We start from the raw sequence: 6,295 nt of genomic DNA on the forward strand, positions 1-6,295 counted from the left end.
TAAATAGTCCCAAATTGCTTAATCTCTCCCCGTAGCTTAAATTCTCCATTCCCCTAATAAGCTTTGTTGCTCGCCTTTGGACTTTTTCTAATTCTATGATGTCCTTTTTATAGTGTGGGGCCCAGAACTGTACTCCGTACTCTAGGTGAGGTCTCACCAATGCTTTATATAGTGGCATAATTACCCATGAGTCCCTAGTTTCCATTCCCCTCTTAATACATGCCAGAATTTTGTTGGCCTTTTTTGTAGCTACATTACAATGGGCACTACATCCTAGTTAGGGTGGCCAATCCCGGGATCGGGATCGGCGGGATCCCGGGATTTGGCCCCCAAAACACCGGGATTTCAATCCCGGGATTGGAGTTTCCAATCCCGGGATTTCGGGATTAGACTGCGCATGCACGCATGCTAATGCCGGGCAGAGTCTGAGCATCGCTCAGACGCTGCCCGACTTCTCCCGGCAGCACTGCGCAGCGTGAGATCAGAGGTCACGCTGCGCAGGAAGAGGTCGCGCCCGGCATTGTGATGCCGCACCGCCCGGCCAGCCAGCGCGCCTACCCACCCGCCCAGCCAGTGTGCCTATAGCCAGTGTGCCTACCCAGCCAGCCAGCGCATCCACCCGCCCACCCAGCCAGTACGCACCCAGCGTCATTGACGACCCGTCCCCCCACCAGGCAAACCCTCAAAATGTAAGTGATTGTGGGGCAGTCTTTTTATTAGGAAAGCCAATCCCGGGAATCCCGGGATTGAGCATTTTTCAATCCCGGGATTGAAAAAAATGCCCCGGGATTGGCTTCCCTAATCCTAGTTTGATGTCTATTTGGACTCCTAGATCCTTTTCAAGTATGGAATTACCCAGTTCCTCTCCACTAAGGTTGTAACTTGCACACTGGTTGTGTCTCCCAAGGGGCATAACCTTACATTTATCTACATTGAACCTCATCTTCCATTTTTTGCCCACTCATCTAGAATTGCAAGATCATTTTGAAGCATGGTGACATCTTCTGATGATTTGATGACTTTGCTAAGTTTTGTATCGTCCGCAAAGATGGATAACCCTATCCCAATATCGTTAATAAAAATGTTAAACAAAATGGGCCCCAAAACCGAACCCTGGGGCACTCCACTTAGTACCGGTATCATATCTGATACGGCACCATTCACAACCACTCTTTGTTTTCTATTACATAGCCAATTCCCTACCCATCTGCAAATATTTTCACCCAATCCTAGGTTCTCCATTTTATTAATCAATCTCTTGTGTGGGACAGTATCAAATGCTTTAGCGAAATCTAGGAAAATCACATCTACAGCATTTCCATTATCGAGGTTTTTGCTAACCTCTTCATAGAACCCTAGTAGATTAGTTTGGCATGAACGATTTTTCACGAACCCATGTTGGTTAGTACTGAGTAGACGGTGATGATCTAAATATTCCTGGATACCATCCCTTAAAAATCCTTCAAATAGTTTACCCACAATTGATGTTAAACTAACGGGTCTGTAATTAGCGGGATCTTTCTTTTTTCCTTTTTTTAATATTGGCACTACCTCTGCTATTCTCCAATCTTTTGGTACTATACCTGACGATAGTGACTTGCTAAAGATATAATGTAGGGGGGTAGCTAGTTCATCCCTTAATTCCATTAATACCCTCGGATGAATCCCATCTGGCCCTGGTGATTTATTTGTTTTGAGTTTGCTTAGCCTCAGTATTATTTCCTTCAGCGTGAAATCCACAATAAGATCTGGCTTATTTGTCCCGTTTGTGGTAAATGTTCGTTCCACAGTCTGCTCTCCCTTAGTAAATACTGATGAGAAGAACTCATTTAACAGTTTTGCTTTTCCCTTGTCCTCAGTAACACTTTTTCCACTAGTATCAGTTAGTGGGCCTATGTTTTCCATAATTAAACGTTTACTATTTATGTATTTAAAAAACTTCTTTGGGTTGGTTTTGCTTTCAGTGGCTATGCACTCTTCATATAATATTTTAGCTGCTTTGATTACCCCTTTACAAGTTTTATTTGATTCTTTGTATTTTGCGAACGCCTCCTCATTCAAGTTATTTTTATAGAATTTAAAGGCTCTGGTTTTATTGTTGATAGCTGACCTTACTTCTTTGTCCAACCATGGTGGCTTTTTTTTTGTTGAATTTACCTTTAGTTACTTTAGGAATGTATTCAATAGTTAGTGAATCAAGCATCTTTTTTAGAGTATCCCACATTTCCTCTGCATTTTTTCCCTCCATAACCGTTTCCCACCCAATTCCTGTTAGGGCTTCCCTGAATAATTCAAAGTTTGCTTTTCTGAAGTTTAGTATTTTTGCAGATCCTTTTTGATGTAATTTACTGAAGTTGATTTCCAGTGAAACCATATTGTGATCACTGTTCCCTAATTGTTCAATTACTTTTGTGTTTGAAACTAAGTCTGTGTTATTTGTTAAAACTAAGTCCAAGAGTGCCTCATCACGAGTTGGAGTTTCTACCGTTTGTGTAATAAACTGGTCTTTAAGTAAGCTTAAGAACCCATTGCTTCTTGCTGATTTACCTGTTTCGTTTTCCCAATCAATGTCAGGTAAATTAAAATCCCCCATAATTAATACCTGACCCTGATTTGATGCTTGTTTGATTTGGTTTAAAAGAAGAGACTCTTCCCTTTCGTTTATGTTTGGTGGTCTATAGCATACCCCTATTATAAATTTGTTTTTTGTTTTTTTATTATTGTTGGTTATCTCTGCCCACACTGTCTCCGAGTTGTCGTCTTCCAGGTCTGTGCTCATATTTTTCTCACATGATGTTAAGTTATTATTTACATATAGGCACACCCCCCGCCTCTTCTATTTTCCCTGTCTTTCCTGTAGAGTTTATATCCCTCCATGTTTAATGCCCAGTCATGCGACTCATTACACCATGTTTCTGTAATACCAATGATGTCGTAATCGTCCCTACTGATCACCGTTTCTAGCTCCCCGATTTTACTCACTAAGCTTCTTGCATTAGCCAGTAAGCATTTTAATTTATGTTTATTTTTAGATATGGCTCTAATATTGTGATTAGTTTCACCCCAGGACCCATTTGAATTCTTTACTAGCTTCCTCTTTCCCCTCTCCCCTTCAATAGACTCTCTACAGGCCTCCCCACCATGCACACTGCCTGCCCTCTTTATAGTTCTAGGTCATTTCCCTATACATGGAAGAGGGCAATGTCTTCCAGGAATACTGAAACGATCGCAATATATGTTTTATTGAGTATTGGGGAAAGATTTGTGTCCATGTGGACATACCTGTTCGTACAGTGTCTAAGGCGATAGGGGTGTGTAGTAGTTGGTAATAAGTTGAAATGGCTCTTCTGCCTGAGGTTGGCCTAAATAAGAGCGTGTCTAAGGCGTTAGTCTTGTCGGTAGGTGAAAGATATTTAAGAATTGAGCTCGCATAATGTTGAGCTTGGTACATGGCCAGAGCCTGTGATCGAGGGAGTGTCCATATTTTCTATAGCAGACTGAGATGGGCCTACCCTACTTCCCAAATATATAGTTCAGTGAATCTCATAGGGCAGCAATAATTATTGCTTTACTATTTTGTATTTATTTATTTATTAACAGTTTCTTATATAGCGCATCTATGTTTCCCAGCGCTTTACCGAGAATATTTGAACATTCATAGTCCCTGCCCCAGTGGAGCCTACAATCTATATTCCCTACCACATGTACACACACACAGGCATTCTAGGGTTAATTTTGTTAGGAGCCATATAACCTACCAATATATTTTTGGATTGTGGGAGGAAACCGGAGTACCCGGAGAAAACCCACGAAAGTACATGGAGAATATACAAACTCTGCACAGTTAGGGCCATGGTGGGAATCGAACCCATGACCTCATCGCTGTGAGGCATTAATGCTAGCCATCACACCATCCGTACTGCCCCTATCGCACCCTAATATCCAGCTAGTCGCCCAATCCCGGTCACCTCTTTACCATGGTCAACTTGCTTCTCTGTCCATTCCCCTTTATAGATAGTCTTTTGATTTTGTCACCTACTTCGAAGGCAAAATCAACATATTAAATCATGAAATCTCTTTTCAGCAGATATCTCATGCCACACCCACCTCCTCCACTCATCTGTCTATGCTCAGTTCTATGCTTCTTATTTCTCACTCTTTTTTTCCCCAGTTTCCCCTACCCTGTTTCATCTTAGCTCATCAACACCTTCTCTGATTGCCAGCACCTAGTTCACCTCTTCTACTTGCCCTTTACTTGTATCTTCTCTTCCAACGTCAAACATGCACTTATCCCTCTTATCAAAATACCATATATCTACCCTATGTCCATCTACCGATACATTTTTCTTATACCCTTTGCAGGGACGTGCAGTCAGGGGAGGCAGGGGATGAAAATAATAAAAAGAAGATATATTTATATATCTTCTTTTATTATTTTCATCATTTCTCCCTCTCCGGCTGCCTCCCACCCTCTTACACTGCTGCATGTGAGGGTGGGAGGCAGCGGGAGAGGTGCCTCCCGCTGTTAACATTAAAACTACGGGCAGCGGGGGGCGGGTAGGGGAGGGCAGGGGGCAGGGTGCAGCAATGGGCTGTAAAAGCCCATTGAAAATGAATGGGGAAGCGGCATTCATACAGGTGCCGCAATGACAGGGGCACCAGTATGAATGCACGCCCCCAGATGTGATTGGGCCAGCGGATCCAGTGCTGGATCCACTGTCCTATCACCATAGGCGTGCGCACGGGGGGTGCCGGGGGTGCACAGGCACCTCCTAATGCCCGCCAGCACCCCCCACAGAATTGCACGCAAAATACGCAGCAGCAGCAGCAGTACCCGGTGGCCGGCCGCGGTGCTCCATTCAAGTCAGTCAGCTTCCAGCTCTGCTTCAGTCTTTAGACATCACAGCGCGCACAGCACGGTGATGTCACAGTGCACATCCGTCCTCCTCCCTGCGCTCCCGTCCACCTGCTGCCTCAGAGCCAGCAGCCTGTGCGCTAGAGTCACTGTCAGGAGTGTCAGTAGACTCTCAGCAGCTCCACCTCAGGCAGGCAGTGAGTGATAACTACGCTGCGCAGGAGCCAGCGTGAGCTGCAGCCAGAAAGCCAATGTTCTTCCTAGGGGGAAGCAAGCTGCTGGGAGAAAGCCACAGCCGAGAGGACAGGTGAGTCCGCCCGGGAGGCGAGGGGAGAGGGGGAGGGGGGGGGAGGAAGGCCTGTGCTATGCCATGCCCGACCGCGGCAGTACGGGGGGGGGAGTAGGCTCCCGCATGTACCCCCTGCTGCCTGTGCCCGACCGCGGCAGTGCAGGGGGGGGGGAGTAGGCTCCCGCATGTACCCCCTGCTGCCTGTGCCCAACCGCGGCAGTGCGGGGACGGGGAGGGGGGGAAGGCTGACGCAAGAACCCCCTGCTGCCGGTGCCCGCGTTAAAGGTGAGTGCCTCCCCAGGCAATGTCCTCACCGCACGTCACTGACCCTTTGTTTCTTAATTTGCTTGAGTGTTATGTCCACACCCTCACCCCTTTCAATTAGGTTTCCTCTCTACACTCCACCAATTATGCCCTCAACTTCTAAGCTATTGCCAACTCTTCCTCTCCATACTCTGACATTACAAAAAACACCCCATCTTCTCCTATACCTCTGACCAACAACTCTCATGTCTGGTGACCATCCATCCATGCCTTCTCCTGTGCTGAACCACACTTTTGAAACCCTGTATGCCACCTAAGGAAGAAAAAATCAGTAAGCTGGAATGGGCTGCAAACAGTCCCCTCCAGATTACACAGCCTGACGCTTACCTATATTTTAAAAAATACAGTATTTAAAATAATATTTTTATGTCTGCTGCAGCATGCGGCTCTGTGAGTACGCCTGAACTCACACAGGTAAAACACAAAAGGAAAATACAACAGAATGAGGCACAGTTCGCTGCTGGACATGTACCAATACTCTGATTGTTCTGCTAGATCAAAATGAATGAGGACGCACTGTTTTAACAAAATAAAATTATTTTATATGAATTTGACCATAATACAGATCATAAACATTTATAGACAAAAAAGAATATAAGTAATTAAATAAAAAAATAAAACATATGAGGTATAAATATAGATGGGGAATTATGAGATCAATAATAATATAAATACTTGATTTTTGCTGGGTCTCCGATTTTTTAAATACCAAATGGTATAGCTCAGAGTGTATGTGTCACGCGCCGCCACGGCGGTGCATGGTGGGTACTGTACTCACCCGTCCGTGCCCGCCGACGGCTGGCGTGTGTCGGCCTCCATGGCAGGTG

The sequence above is a fragment of the Crinia signifera genome, chromosome 2, assembly GCF_055691185.1.
Source record: "Crinia signifera chromosome 2, ASM5569118v1, whole genome shotgun sequence".
NCBI lineage: Eukaryota > Metazoa > Chordata > Amphibia > Anura > Myobatrachidae > Crinia > Crinia signifera.